The sequence below is a fragment of the Tenrec ecaudatus genome, chromosome 15 (assembly GCF_050624435.1).
Source record: "Tenrec ecaudatus isolate mTenEca1 chromosome 15, mTenEca1.hap1, whole genome shotgun sequence".
Classification (NCBI taxonomy): Eukaryota; Metazoa; Chordata; class Mammalia; order Afrosoricida; family Tenrecidae; genus Tenrec; species Tenrec ecaudatus.
In genome coordinates this window covers 39,172,793-39,187,911 of record NC_134544.1, presented here as the reverse complement: position 1 = coordinate 39,187,911, position 15,119 = coordinate 39,172,793, and positions in this window count along the sequence as shown.

Sequence of the window (15,119 nt, the reverse complement as noted above, 5' to 3'; positions counted from 1 at the left end):
GCCGCAACACTCTCCACCCTGCTAGCGCCCAGTGGGTGAGGGAAAGACCCGTCAGTGCTTGCCAAACGGAAAAGGACAAGGCGCGGCCCAGCGAAGCAGCGAAGCGCTCCCAATGCTCTTCTGTCCAGGCAGTTCCACTGCTCACGGCCCTCTGTCGTGTTTTCAGGGCTGCAAATCTCGACTGGAACAAATAGCCTCCCCTTCCCCCCACTGAGCGAGCAACCGGTGGGTTTGAACCACTCACTTTGTGGCTAGCAGTCCAAGTCGGGTCCAAAAGCTTGATTTCAGCAAACCATTTACAGTTAATCAAGGAGGAGCTGTTACTGTCACCCATCCAGAGAACACACCTCCAACCTGACAGGATTGGTGGGGTGACAAAGGTCACAGGAAGGTAGGAGCGCGCTTTCCTCACTGGGTCTTGTTCAAGCGCTGTTGGTGTGAGAGATTTGGAAACGGGACAGGCCTCGAGACAGGCGACTGGCTGAAGTCTGCCATCAGGGAGGTGGAGGCTACAGGAGATCCCGCCCAGGTCACGTTTCCTCCTCCGCTCTACGTGTTTCCCATGGGGGAAGATGTGTGTATGTACGTGACATGGTTAGTTAGTAAATTCTCTTCTTGGCTACTTGCCCCATGTGGTTTTGATATCAATCATCCTTTTATGTCTCTCAACAAATTGGTGGGGCATAGCTTGAAAACCAGAACAGAACCCCGGCTCTCAAAATGTTAGTTCCCTCAGCTCCTGGTCAAACACCAGGATTCTGTGAGAGCGGCCAGGAGGAAGGAGAAGGTGGGTCGCATCCCCGGAGGGGTTCCTGGTGCAACTCTGCTTCCTTGCCCTCACATGGACACCAAGCCTCCATTAGGTTGTGTGGATTCTGGAATGGAAGATTCTGTCTGGGGCCGCTTCTGAGTCCCTGTCCTTGTTGCTGCTCAGCAAAGAAGTATCTTCGACCTTTGAGACCGGAAAATGGTGCGATCCAGTGGGCTTTATTTCAGTGCTGGCAGAACACACACAAAAGTTTGAGTTCCTGAAATCCCCAGCTCGGAGACCAGCCCTGTAGATTGAGCTAAGTCAGAGACCCTGTGCTTCCTCCTCCCCATCAAGCCAGCCTGGTGCCTGCACGTGGACTGTGAAGCCGCCCGCCCCTCCCAGAGGGATGGCGAGCGTAGAATCATCACATCCCGCTCCCACATGGACAATGAGCTGGGGAAAGTTTGCCCTGGTTTCCACGAGGTCCCCAGGCCTTTCTCACTGTCGCCCCTCACTGCCTCGATCTGATCTAGTGTTCCAAGATGAGCACTTCTTTTGAGACTCTCAATTAGAATGGAGCATCCGACCACCATCTCTCAAAAGTGAGCCCTCACAGACCCTTGGGTCAAGGTGAGCAAAACTGCATCCTGGGGGACGTGTCAGGTCAGGAACTCCTGAGCAGTTCCTCCTTCTGAAGCGTCTTTCTGCCCATAGAGATGAAGCCACACGAAGGCACCATCCCCCAGGAAACGAGGCACGTGTCGCCAACTGACATCATGGCATGACTATCTTCTCCAAGGACTGCAAGCGCTGTTAGCCCCTGCTAAGTTGTCTTCTAGAAGACAATGGCCAAATGAGGGGAGGGCTGTCTTTAGTCAAGTGGAGGAAGCGGGAGCAGAGGTAAATCCATTGGCTGCTAATTGGAGTTCAGTCGGAATGACTTCGCCATTTGTTATCAGCGAGTCCAGCAATACTCACTTGCCAAAGATTCGTTTTCGGGTCTTCATTGGTGCTCTTGGCCGGTGTGTGCGAGTTCCTCTCCTGGGCCCAGCACGTGTTAGATGTGAACAACTCGAGCCGTGGAGCCAAGTAGTGCTGGGTGTAAAACTCACAATACTGTTTCCTAGCTGAGTGACCGTAGGCAAATATTCCCACGGAACCTAGCTTTCTCTACCTGTAAAATGAGGAAGATGTATATCTCAGTCATCCCGTGAGATATTATATATTATATAATAGAATGTATATAATCTCTCACGGGATGACTGCGAGCTTGGAATTCGAGGAGCTGCGTGTGTATGTGAAGGACCAAGTACAGCATCTGGTTGCGGGCGCTCCGACACGCATGCGTTCCACTCATGGCGGTCATGACTATTAGGTGTTCATCAGTGAACGCGCAGACATTTTAAATTAGGAGACTTTTATTAAAACAGAACACCACGAGCTATTACCGAGCATAGTATTTTCTAGTGAATGGTATGAGAATATAAATACTACGATCCCCAGAGAGGGCACTGCTGGACTGAGCTCACTTGAGCTCTCTGGGAGGAGAAGGAAGAGCAGGCGTGTGGCGTGGGCTTTGGAGCTGACTCTGCAGGGGAGAATGCGAGTGGGGCCAGGCAGGAGTTGAGTTTTCATTGATAGGAAAGCTGAAGATGTGTTTTGAAAAGATGGCGAGGGAGATCACGGCTAACATGGGAGGCATTAGAAATACACTGAGCAAAGTATTTCCAAACGCTGAAGAATGCTAAATCTCAGGCTCTGGGGTTTTAGTCTGCCAGCAATGAAAAGCTATTAAAGATTTGGAATGGTTTGTTTAGAAATATCCGGAAGCCATGACGAGCCCTCAGTAGAGGGATCAGTTAAAGAAGGGAAGGAAATATTCATTGACTACTGGGTGTTAGGCAGGGTCCTTAGATACATCATTTCAGTCACCATAGCAACCGTAAGATGTGAATGTCATCACCCTCATTTTCTAATGATGCTGACTCATAGCGACCCTATCGAGCAGGGTAGAACTGGCCCTGTGGTTTTCGGAGACTGTCATTCTTTATGGGAGTAGAAAGCTCTGTCGTTCTCCCTAGAGCTGGCTGGTGGTTTTGAACTGCCAATCTTGCGAATTGCAGTCCAAGTCATAACCACTACACCACCAAGGATCCTTCTTGAAGATACAGTAGTGTCCTTTTCCCAGCCTCCTGTGAGCTTTCTTAGCCTTCTCTGCATCCCTTATCACAACCCTGTGCTGGAAATGCAAACCCCTCAGGTTCCTCCCGTGAAGCCCACGATGCCCAGAATAAGACGCCAGTCTTATTTCTCACCAGTTTCCCAGCTTCTTGTTGCTACCGACCAACTGGGTGGATAAATGGGTGTAGAGGGAGGAAGGCAGGGTGGGGGGATGAAATGAAAGCAGTTCCCCTGGCCCCTCTGCAGGCTGTTGGCCGCTCTCTCAACACCCTAGAGAGGGAGAGGCCGTGCTGAGAGGACTTGGCTGTCTCCACTACCCTCTCTCCAGTGCTTCCCAGTGACTAGCCTTTTCTTTCCCAAAGAAACCTGAGAGTTGTCACTTCTCTGCTTTAAACTCCAGGGGACTGGATGGCTTACAGAGCAAGGATCACAGCCCTCAGTGTCCCGGCCTCCCCACTGGCGTCCATGCCCCTGTCTGCCTCCACCCGTCTGCTCCCCTCTGCAGTTTTCCAGCTCTCCTCGGACTCTCAGACGGTGTGTGCTGCCAGTGTGACTGTTTTGGCTCCCCCTTTTTGATCGTTGCTATGACCTTGCCAGAAGTTGTCAGTGTGAAGTGTACTTCATCCACCCATCATGTAGCAGCGTCATTGTGTACGCATTCCTTCCAAGCTCTTGTCGTAGTCTAGAAAGTCTTTGCAAACAGCCCACCTCAAATCCGCACCGCACATTTTGTCTTGAAGTCACACCTGAAGCCCGGAAGGCATTTTAAATTTTGTTTTTGTGTTTTTCAGCCTTACCATTTATGAGCTGTATAACCATTAGCAAGTTACTTACACCCTGTGAGTCTCCAATGTAAATATTTATGAAATTATTTGTACCAGTGGAGGTGATCACATCTGCCTTTACAGGTCTGGCATGTGAAACACCGACCGAGTTCTGGCCACTAGCCCAGGGGATAGCCCGGATGGCATGCCCATAAGGCTAGACAGGGCGCCCAGTGGAGCCAAAGGGCCTTCTTGGGGGGCCCAGGGGGGGAGGGTTCCTCAGAACCTGGAGGACCCAGAGGCCCAGAAGTACAGAGCAATAGCCATGGATGTGAAATAGATGCCCCGGCTCTCTTTGAGGCCCAACAAGCCTTCCAGGCTGGCTCGCTCCCCGACTCTCCTCTGCAGGTCACAGCTCTGCACCCTGCAGGGACCACTCAAGACCACAGCCACGAAGAAAACAGCAAGGATGCCCAGGCCTATGTGTGTGTGTGGTCCCTCACCTGCCCGACTCCGGTACACCTGTGGTTTTTCCAGAGATTCCAACAGGTGCCCCTGCCCACAGTCCTGACTTGTACCTGCTTCATCCACTGCGCGTCCTGAGTGAGCGAGCAGGCTCCCGGTGGCCGCTGGGTCAGAGGGGATGATGGACCTCGTGGATCCTTTTCCCCGGCTGGTGGTGATTTAAGCTAGGTTGGATTTCTTCAAGAGTGGAAACGGTAAACTGTGTACATTTGCTATGTTTTCCAGGGACAGTTATTTATAGAGGGGCATTTTTAACTCAAGTGCTAGAAGTGTTAAATCATGATAATAAATTCATGCTATTCAGACTTTCTTACATTGTAATAAATTTTTTTCTAAGCATCAATGAGGAGATCCATGATTCCTCTAATACACCATTATGTATTTCTTTTCAGAATGACACTGCTCACTATATCAAGTTGGAGAATAATAGGAGATTTACTGCCTTAGAGAAAGAGGGGACGTTGAGTCGCATGCAGTCTGAAGGGAGCTGGGAGCAGCAATCCCAAGCAGAACCCTCCCTGCCCCCCCCCCTTTCTGCATCTCACCCTGATGGGGATGGGGCGGGCTGAGGCAGGGCAGCCCCAGGGGGAGGAGCTGGTGGGAGTTGCAGCCTCTACCACTCTCACTGGGGACCAAGGTTCCCAGGGGGCAGCCTGTTTCATCCTGTCCAAGGGGAGAGGGGGAAGCTGCGACTCTGTTTAGAAATGGAAGCTGTGTCTTCCTTGAAGTGAAATGCCTGCCAAAAAGCCAATCTGGGGCGAAAGCGTCCCAACACAAGCAAACACAGAGAGCGCCCCTCGAGGAGATCGACTGACCTGGCTTTCACGTGGACACCCCTAGGTGTCTAGGACGCTAACCTTTTCTTTTCTCTTAAGTTAGAATTGCTTTTTAAAAATTTAGTTTTATTGACTAGTAATTCACGTACAGTGCCATGGCTACATGCTGGGCTGATAACCTCTGACTTAGCCCTTTGAAACCACCAGCCAGCCCAAGGGAGAAAGATGGGCTTTCCACCTCCTGAAGAGTTACAGTCTCGGAAATGCACAGGGGCTGCCACTTCTACGCTGTTGTCTGGGGTTGCTAGGAGACGGCAGTGACTTGATGGCAGTAAATGAGATTGCCTTCAACCCCTCCTGCATAACCCTCTCAAGAAACAAAACACCCACTGCCATTGAGTTATTTCTGACTCCCAGAGACCCTGCAGGACAGGGGGGAGCTGCCCTGTGGTTTCTGAGACTGTAGCTCTGTCTGGGGGCAGACAGCCTCATCTTTCTTCTGAGGAGCGTCTGCTGGTTTCATACTGTTGACCTGACAGCCGAAGCCCCACTGCAGTCACCACTGCACCAAGAGGGTTTCTCTGGTTGCTCTAAGGGACTCTTGATCTGATGACTGTGGATTACCTCCCCAGGGCTTCATTTAAATAACAATGAAAACAAAACACAGGGGAAAAAAACAACACCCAAGCCACTGGGGATTCAGAGGTGGGGGGAGGATGGAGGGAGCGGGGAGACAGTAATGAGTGCAAGAAGGAAGAAAGATGTTCTAGAACTGACTGGACTGATGCACATACAAATCTTTTTTTTCAATCATTTTTTTGGAGGGACATACAACCCTTTAACATGTCTGAACTATGGAAGTGTAAGATATTTGAATTATAGCTCAATGGAACTACTTTTTTTTAATTCAAGCCAAGTGAAATCAGAAGAAAATAGAAACTGGAACAAATTAAAAATAGATCAGAAGGGAAAACAATATGTTAAATTTGAACCAAACGCTGTCTGCAGCAATACACTTCCCTGTGCACTCTGAGAAGGACAGCTGCACCCCGGTCAGTGACCCGAGGGGAGTCGGTGGAGATGTCATCATGAGAACCACCCACCTCTTCAATGGCAGCTGAGCACCTCACCACTGGGCTCCCGGAGAAGCCCAGAGAGCAGACCGCCCTCTCCTATCACCTGTCTTCTCACCTCACTCTTCCCTGGGAAGTTGGTCCTGGACCAGCGGATCAATAGCTTCCAGCAGACTCTCAGACGAGTCTGATCAAAAAGTTCAGAAGCCCTTTGTCTAGGTGATCTGGCCACCAGGTACCAGAAGTGCTAGGACTCCACGCCCAGCTTCCCATGGCCGGTCACTGGAGTCAGACTGCCTGGTCAGGGGAGGGGCGCCAGGGGAAACCAGTGGTGATGTGGTAGCAGAACCCTTGCTTTCCACGGAGGACACCTGGCTTTTTACGGAGCCTTGGCAGCACAGGGTTAAATCGCTTGCCTGCCAACCATTGGCCAGCCTTTGAACCCACTAACTCCCCTGTGGGAGAAAGGAGTGGCAGCTGGCGTCCTTCAACATCACAGCCTTGGACATCCTAGGAGGCAAGTCTACTCTGTTCTACAGGAGCAAAAATAAGCAAACGCACTGTCAGTCAGTAGGTCCTGACTCCCAGGCACCCTGTGCAGGGCTGTGAGGCTGTACATCTTCCCAGGAGCAGACAGACTCCTCTTTCTCCCTCGGAGCACCTGGTCGGCTTGAACCACTGACCTTGAGGTTGGCAATCCAATGCTTCCCTGGCAGCACCACCAGAGCCGCTCCCTGGGGCCACTGTGGATGGAAATGGACTCGGCTTGCAGAGGTGTGGTTGGTTTGGATGTGGGTAAAGTCTCCCAGGCACTGGGGGGAGGGCTTTCATGAGAATATTCCTAGCAGATGTGATACTCTAGATGGGCCTAGGCCTGGAAGGCAGGATGTCCAGGAACAATATGTTCAGAGGCATGGAGACAGGGAACCCCAAAGTCAATGGTTCTCAACCTTCCTAATGCCTTGACCCTTTCATATAGTTCCTCATGTGGTGGTGACCCCCCAACTGTAAAATTATTTTCATTGCTACTACATAACTGTCATTTTGCTACTGTTGTGAATTTGGTGACCCCTGTGAAAGGGTCGTTTGACCCCCAAAGGGGCCGTGTCCCAGAGGTTGAGAACCGCTGCGCAAGGTGAACTCAGGACAGCCTTACATGCTAAGCTCACAGGGCCCAGTTTACAGCGGACATAATCCTGCTCTGACACTTGCTAGCTGAGGAACATTGTACAAACCCCATCACCAGTCCAATCTCGGGCTCTGTCTGTCAGCGCGTAAGCACACCTGCCTCGTCTGGCTGACAGTGGACGTGGGGATTGGATGAAAGGATGCTCACGCACCTGCTGGGAAAACAGCTGCGACGCATTTCATACGTCGCAGGTGCTTGTGTGTTGCTTGAGGGCTGTCAAGGGGCAGTGAGCCCCTAAAGCAAGGCAAGCTGGGGATTCCTGGGCAGCCATGCAAAGGGGGACCTGCCAGCCTCCGGCCACTGTTGTTCACTGCTGCACCCCAAGACCTCAGGCAGGGCTTCTGGCTCCCTTCTTAGCCTCCGTGGGGACTCCCATACCGTATCATGCCGACAGTTTCAGGGCGATATTTCCCTCTGCTCCCACCAACCTGGGCTGGCTCCTGGAGGAGGGGACTGACTCCTGGCTCCATCATCCCTCCTCTGGGACAAGCACCTGCATTCTCGGGGCACCTTGGAATGCCTGGCAGACACAGCCAAGAGTTGTCCCAGGGCAGAGTTGTCAAGTTGTTCATACTGGTACTTGTAGGTCACTCACAACCCTCCCGAGGGGCCCACCCCCAGGCCCCACCCACACGCTCCCCTTTCTCCTCCCCCTCCCCCTCCCTGCACTCTTCCTTTCCCACCTCTAGTTCGCCCTGTCCCTTCAGAACCAAGTAAGCAACGATGTGGTCCTCTTGTTTGGTGAGTGAGGAGAGCTCCTGGGCGGAGGCGGGAGGGGCAGTGGGAAGTTCCCAGTGTCTGAGCCTGTCTTCGCTGAGAGATTTCTCAGTGGAGGTGCAGAGGAGGTCCCTGCGATGCGCGCCCTGGGCAGGTGGCTCCCAGGCCCCTGCCCACATGATGCCCCCAGATAATGTTCAAACTGGCCACAGAGGACTTTTTTTTTTTTTACATTTTATTTTGAAGTCGGACTTACAGAAAACTTTCAGCAGGAATACAGAGAATTCCCATATACCCTTGCCCGTGACCCTACCCAAACGCCCCCACTCTGCTTTTCTCCACACCTATCTCCCTCCGAAATACCAAAGAGGACATTGCAGGCATACTGTCCCTCCTCCCCCAAAGAGTTGAGCATCTGTTTCCTATGACCCAGGACACTCTCTCGCAGAACCACGGTGCGGTGGTCCAAATGAGGGAAGTAAGGTCCTGCACTACTGCTCTCTCGCCGGACAGACCTATAGACCTCGTTTAAATTTGTCAGTGGTCCCATTAATAGCCTATAGAGCAATAGGGAGAGGGGGAGTGCGGGGTGGGGGGTGGAGAGAGCCATTTTGGCTTGGGAGCCGACCCAGGATCGCAAGCTGCATGGACTTGCTGTTTCTCTTCAGCTGGGGACAAACCATCTGTTTTGTAGAATGCTCCCCAATTTGGATTTGTCTGACATTTCCTCCTGATGAGATTCAGGTTGTGCATTCTCAGCAGGGCCAGGTGCGGTCCCAGGAGGAGCCCAGGTGGTGTCCTGGTTATGTATTGGGCTGCTAACTACAAGGTCAGCAGTTAGAAACCACCAGGAACAGTTCACAGTCTTATGCAATAACAACGATAATATAGAATTGATCAAGAGTTCATGAGGGGAGGGGAGGGAGGGGGGAAAGAGGAGCCAATACCAAGGGCTCAAGTAGAAAGAAAATGTTTTGGACGTGTTGATGGCAACTTGTGTGCAAGTGTGCTTAATACATCTGAATGATGGAGTGTCATAAGATTTGTAAGAGCCCTGCCAAGAAAATTATTAACAAATAAATAAGAGTTCAGTCTCAAAACTCCACAGGGGCAGTTCTACTCTGTCCTAAGGGGTCACTATGGGTCAGAACCAACTCCATGACAGTGACTTTGGTTTTGGGTTTCAATGTTATCTCCACTGTGAAGTTACTCATTCTCCATTTTTAATTTATAAGCACATTGAGGGGGAGATGCTTTGAGACTATGTAAATATTGTTTCTCATCAAACTGTTCGTTCACTTGCTAACTCCTACATCCATGGATTGTCTGACATGGTCCATTTAAATCTGACATTGTCTAATGGGCCTCTGCCTCTCCTCCTTGCCCAGCTGTTTTAGGACCCTCAGCTTGGGAGGTGCCACACACAGCAGCAGTGTGGAAGCCGGAGCCCCCACGCAAGGGCAACAGAGAGTCAGAATATCGGTGGTCAGCCTGGGCTCAAGCCCTAAACTGGCATGAAGGATAGGGAGAATTGGAATGGTCAGAGATCCGGAATGCCAGCTGTCCATCTTTAAAGACACAAGAGACCCTGCCCAATTGCCGGTCCTCTCAGGGCAACCCAAGCAATTGGAAGGGGGCGGGGAGACTAGAACTCCAGGCTTTCATCCAACCTCTGTACAGAGCCAGGACAAAGGGGTCCAGGCCTCAGTGGGGGCTCATGTGAGGCGTGAGGAGCCCCTAATCTCTCTGGCGTTGAGTTCAATGTTCTTGTTATTATTGAGTAAAGGGTCTACCTGGAGTATAGGGGAGCCCAGGGGCCTCTGAGGTCACCCAACATTCAGGACAGACAGCAAGTGCCCTCTGCCCAGAGTCCAGGGCAGAACCAAATGGAGGCGTAAAGCCCTCTGGGGTGCTCTCTTCTCCAGTGCTGGGCCAAGGGTCAAGGCCTGTTCTCCCACTGCCCTCTGACCTCTCCGAGGCTCCGCCCAGCTCTGAGCAGAGGACTGGGGGACCAGGACACCTGCTCGCTCTGCAGAAGAGGCAACAGGTCCAGTTTGGGAGGTCTGTATCTTCCCAGACAGCTCTGCCCCACTCTGAGCTGTGGTTAGACTGCAGGTGACTCCAGGCAGCAGAGAGGCTTTGTGGGGAAGAGCCCACAGGTGGGCATCGCCCTCACAATATACTGTGGACGGGCCTGGGCCCTGACAGCAAACGCAAATCAAGCCTCAGGTCTGGCCCTGTCCCTGTGACTTGGGGGTTGCTGGAAAAATTCCTGGGGTAGACAGTGTCTGGGTCATCAGCAAGTGGATTCTTTATACACAGGCTGTGTCTCCCCGGCCTATTCCCTGACTCCCCAAGATACCTTAAGGAGCCCTGGTAACATCGTGATTGTGTACTGGGCTGCTAACCACAAGGTCAGCCGTTTGAAACCACCAGCAGCAGCTCCCCGGGACTAAGACAGGCTTTCTCTACCCATCATCAAGAGTGACAGTGCCTGAACCCCAAACCCTGTCCCACAGGGTTGCTATGAGTTCACATCGCCTCGATGGCAGTGACTTTGGTTTGGCTCTTTGGTAAGATACCTGGTAATGCTTTCAAAGGGCCAGGGTGCTCTGTCCCTCCAGAGCCCCCTCCCTTGGGGCTTATGAAACCCTGGTCACCATGCAACCACCTCCCCTCTCCAATCTGGGCCACTTGCCTTCCAGGGTGGCTCCCCTGGCTCCTGCCCAGTTCTGCCCTGCCATTGTCTGGGACAGTCAGGGACCCTGGTACAGGAGAGCCAGAGGAACTGGCTCTGAGTGTCAGTCCCGTGACTTTCCAGCAGTGTGATCTTGGCCAAGTTACTCACCTTCTCCAAGCCTCTGATTGGTCCTTCCCCACAGGAAGTTGGCAGCAGCTTGCAGAGTCCCTTCCAGATTGTGCCCCATACCCATAACCCGCCCCACGCTGGGCCTAGAGCCTGACTAGGTGTGTGTTTTCTCTCCAGTCCCCATCCTTAGCACGGGGCTAGCACTTGGTGTTGCTACCTTGATAGTGGCCGAGCAGGCCAGGGAATAAAGAACCCTGGTGGTGTCATGGTTATGTGTTGGGCTGTGATCCATATGGTTGGCGGTTCGAAGCCAGCAGCAGCTTGGAGGGCGAAAGACTGGGCTTTCTACTCCCGTAAACAGTCACAGTTTCATAACCCCACAGGGGGTTATTATAAGTCAGCATGGACTCAGATGGTAGCTGAGATCCCAAGTGGTTTCCATTTAAGAAGCAGAACCAGCTGAGGTCCGTGCCTGACTGCTCTTTCCTACTAGTAGAGGCCTAGAGATGGCAGCCATGGTCTTGAGCAAGACTGGTGTGCTGAGAGGTTTGGGGCAGGCTGGTTGCCCACCCGGTGGGCCTCCTTGGCTCTCTAGAGGAAAACAGGTGCAGGAGAGCCCCTAGCATGTCCACATGTGGCCTTCATCGCTCCCTCCACCCTCATGCTCACAGTCCCCAGGCGGACCTCAGGGGGTTGAGGGAGAAGGTAGGGACACAGATGGACTACAGTGGGGGCGCTGAAGACCAGAGGTATCTTCGCACCTCAGAGGGTCCCAGAGGCCCCTAAAACGTCCCTTTCATTCTGAATAGTGGAGAACCACTTGCTCTGACCTTAGGAACTCTGCTTAGTGTTTTCCCAGAGTTCCACGTGCTTACACAGCACAAATGCACTGGAGCTTCAGGTGGCTGCACGACTTAATTAATAAATAGTATGCATTTCCACTGTGTTGCGCCTCCTTTTTAACACGAAACACTAACGGGATCTGTGGGTGTTCCCTGAGGCCCCCTCCGTGGTCTGCCTGCGGCCTGTGCTCCCCAGGTGGAGCTGTCCCAGCTAAGGAGCTGCTATGTCAGTGGCCATCCCCTCGCCTTTAAGAACCCCCACTCCAGCCACAAGAGCAAGGACAGTAAGGAGGCGGCTCGGTACATGGAATGACTGCGAGCAGGCAGACCGGAGACTTGGGGCCTGGCGCAGAGGACAAACAACTAAGCAGAGACTTTCACAGGAGAGGGAGGCGGGGTGCAGACAAATGAATCTTCATTTGGGGGTGATCTAAGCAAGGGATTTAACTTCGCTTAGCCTCTGTTTCCTCACGGATAACATGGGGGCAGCAGCACTGACATCACTGCGTTGGCCTGAACACAGAATGAGATTACGGCCTCTGCACACGACTAGCTATTGCTCGTGCTCCCCAGCGTGGGGCGGGCCGCCTGGTGAGGGCGCTCTCCACGGTCAGCGCCCACCCCTCAGGGAGAGACCAGGGGCAGCTGAGGGAGCCTGGGGGCCACGTCACTGCCAGCTCTGGGTCTCCAGACTGGCCATGAGGATGACATCGGAGCTGTCACACCACACACCCCAGGTCAACCAGAGACTGGGGATGCTGGCTGCCTCTAGAGAGAGGCAGGGTGACGAGTCGGGGCTGGGGTGGCAGGGGTGGGGGGAGAGCCTTTGGTTAGTTAACTGTCCCATACTTTCTGAATTCTTAAATGGGCAAAAATTCACCTGTTCAAAAACAATATTTTTTTAATGTAATGGCCGAGACCAAATGAGTATGCAGCCTGCGGCCAGATGAACCAGAAGAAGTAGGCTGGGGGTGTGAGCAGCCAGGGTGGCCCTGAGAAGGTCCTGAGGGTAAGAGAGGGGCAAGAAAGAGGAATGGGTATGGGTGGACCAGCTTCAACTCGAAGCCCAGCAAGCAACCAGGAGTAGGCAGGGACAGAATCCGTGTGCCTCATCATGACAGGAATTCTCTTCGAGTGTCCCTGGCGGGGTCGGCTTAATAAAAAATGATTTTGTCTGGTGTCAAGTTCAAGTTTGCTTCCATTGAGCTGTGGAAAGGACCACCATCTGAACTACTCATTCTTAGTATCTGTACAGTACAGTGAGAATGTAGACCTCGGAGAACTCTTGGGGCCAAATGTGCTTGTGTCCCGTTTCCTTCTCAGGAATGTGTATTATCAACCCCATTTCAGAGATCAGAAACTGAGGCTAGGGGTCAAGTAAGTTTCCCAAAAGTAGCATGGTCATTTTCACTCTGCTTTGCTAGTCTGCACCTTCCTCCTGGCCAGGGCAATGCCTGGCTATAGACCTCTACTAAAGTAGAACGGGGATGCCCCAGGAAGGGAAAGCTGAGGGGGTAAGGAAAGGCCTGGGGGCTGAGGCTGGTTGTCTGGCCTTCCACAGCTGCACTAGTCAGGCCTTGGGCATCTGAGGGTTAAAGACCTGCCGCTGGCCAGGGATGTGGGGCAGCGGAATATGGATAACCTAACAGAAGACCTGAAGGGAGAATCCCTTAGAAAGCCCGTGGTATTGGCAGCAGGGAGAAGAATGCAATCTATACAGTAAAGTGAAATGCCTATAAGGCATCTAGAGAGGCACATCTCTGGGAAGGGAGTCCGGTGAAACACATTCCCCAGGTACTGTTGCTTAACGAGCATTTCCAGAGCACCTGTTCAGAACGTGCCTCCGCAGTCTGTAGTTTGTTCTTCCCTCCCCCTCCCCGAAGTCACCCACGCAAGCAGGCAGGGGATCCACATTTAGAGAACGTTGGGCGCCAGGAACGGAGAGCCTGTCGATGGTGGCACGTCACCAGGAGCTTCTCTTGCTTACAAGGAGGTGACTTTCCTTTGAGAAAATCATCAGTTGCCCTCTGCGGCCACGTCTGACACTACCACCTGGCCCAGACTGGACGAGGTTCCTGAAATCACTGCCCAGACGGCCTCTACCCACCTTCTTAGGTGGGTAAGCAGAGTCAGAGAATGCTCGTTCACTGGGGTCTACTTCCCAGCTGCCCCTGTCAACATCCTGCTGCGTGAGCCCCGCTTGGTAGATGTAGATGGTGTATGTAGATGGGGCGGTGGGAGGGTAATGATCCTGCTCAGAACACCAAGGCAAGTCAGATCTTTATAAAAACCCAGGAGGTGGGCGTTGGCACATGAAAGGACTCAATGAACATACTGAGTATATGAAGATTCTTTTCCTCTTAGCATTATAGAGGGAGCATGGGAGAAGGAAGGAACGGGCAGACGGATGGGAGAAGAGGGGGTGGCGGAGCTCAAGGGGTGTGTAGACAGTGCTGGAGGGGCGTCTGCCCTGGGGAAGACTGTGACACAGAGGCCAGGGTGGCAGTGCCCCCACAGCAGTAGGCCACAGCCAGCCTCTCAGGACATAACGCAGCATTGAAAATGTCGGGGGTGCTGAGGTGTTTATTGATGAATTGGACTTTATCTCAGGGAGTTATTAGATATCAAAGCTGGATGGAGGGTACCCCGGGGTTCATGACGCAAGTATTTTTACTTTGGGTTACGCGCGAAAGAAGCCATTTATAACAATAAGCAAACACTTTATTCCAAAGGGGCGCTCCGAGGAGACCACACACTCTGAGTGGAATATTAGCAGAGCAGCCTAAACCATAGAAAGGGAGGCAGACATTAATGAGAACCGTGCCTTGGATGGTCTTACAAAACACTGCAAATCAGGGGGTTTCTTAAGCAGGGGATAGCGGGTGAGCTTTGAGGGTCCCTGAGCGCCCCTCCTTTAATTGGCTGACAAGTGACCAGACACTTTTCAGCAAGGACTCTGACTTGACTGGCAGAGGTTAGTCAATGATACTCCCTTCAATGTGCCGTGCATCCATTAGAGACGCGGTGCGGGGCTTCTTTTACAGAACTGGCACATTCACCTGTGGCCTGTGTTTTCAGCTCCCTTCTCCTTCCATCCCAAGGTTGCTAGCCAGCTGGCCTTGCCACCCCACTTCTTGGTGGCAGTACCCCTGGCGACTTGCTCCACCTTCTGTGGGGGGTAGGCAGAGCGTGTCCCAGAGAGAAGCAGTCATACTGATGAGGTGGACACAGAGACAGAACAAAGGCTTGGGGAAGTCCGCCGGGGATCTTTCTAGGAGGCTCCTTGGGGTTACCCCTTCTAGAGTCTCCTCCCTGGGGTCTGAGAGAGTAACAGAAGGTGTCCCAGCCCCCACTCCCAGAAGTTTCACTGTCTTTAAGTTGAAAAATGTCCAAGAGATGATGTTTTTTGAGTGTTCAAGAGACAAAACCTAGAGGCTTCATTCAATCCCAGAAAAAAAAACTCCTTAGAAAACCTTTCCACCCTGAGTCAGG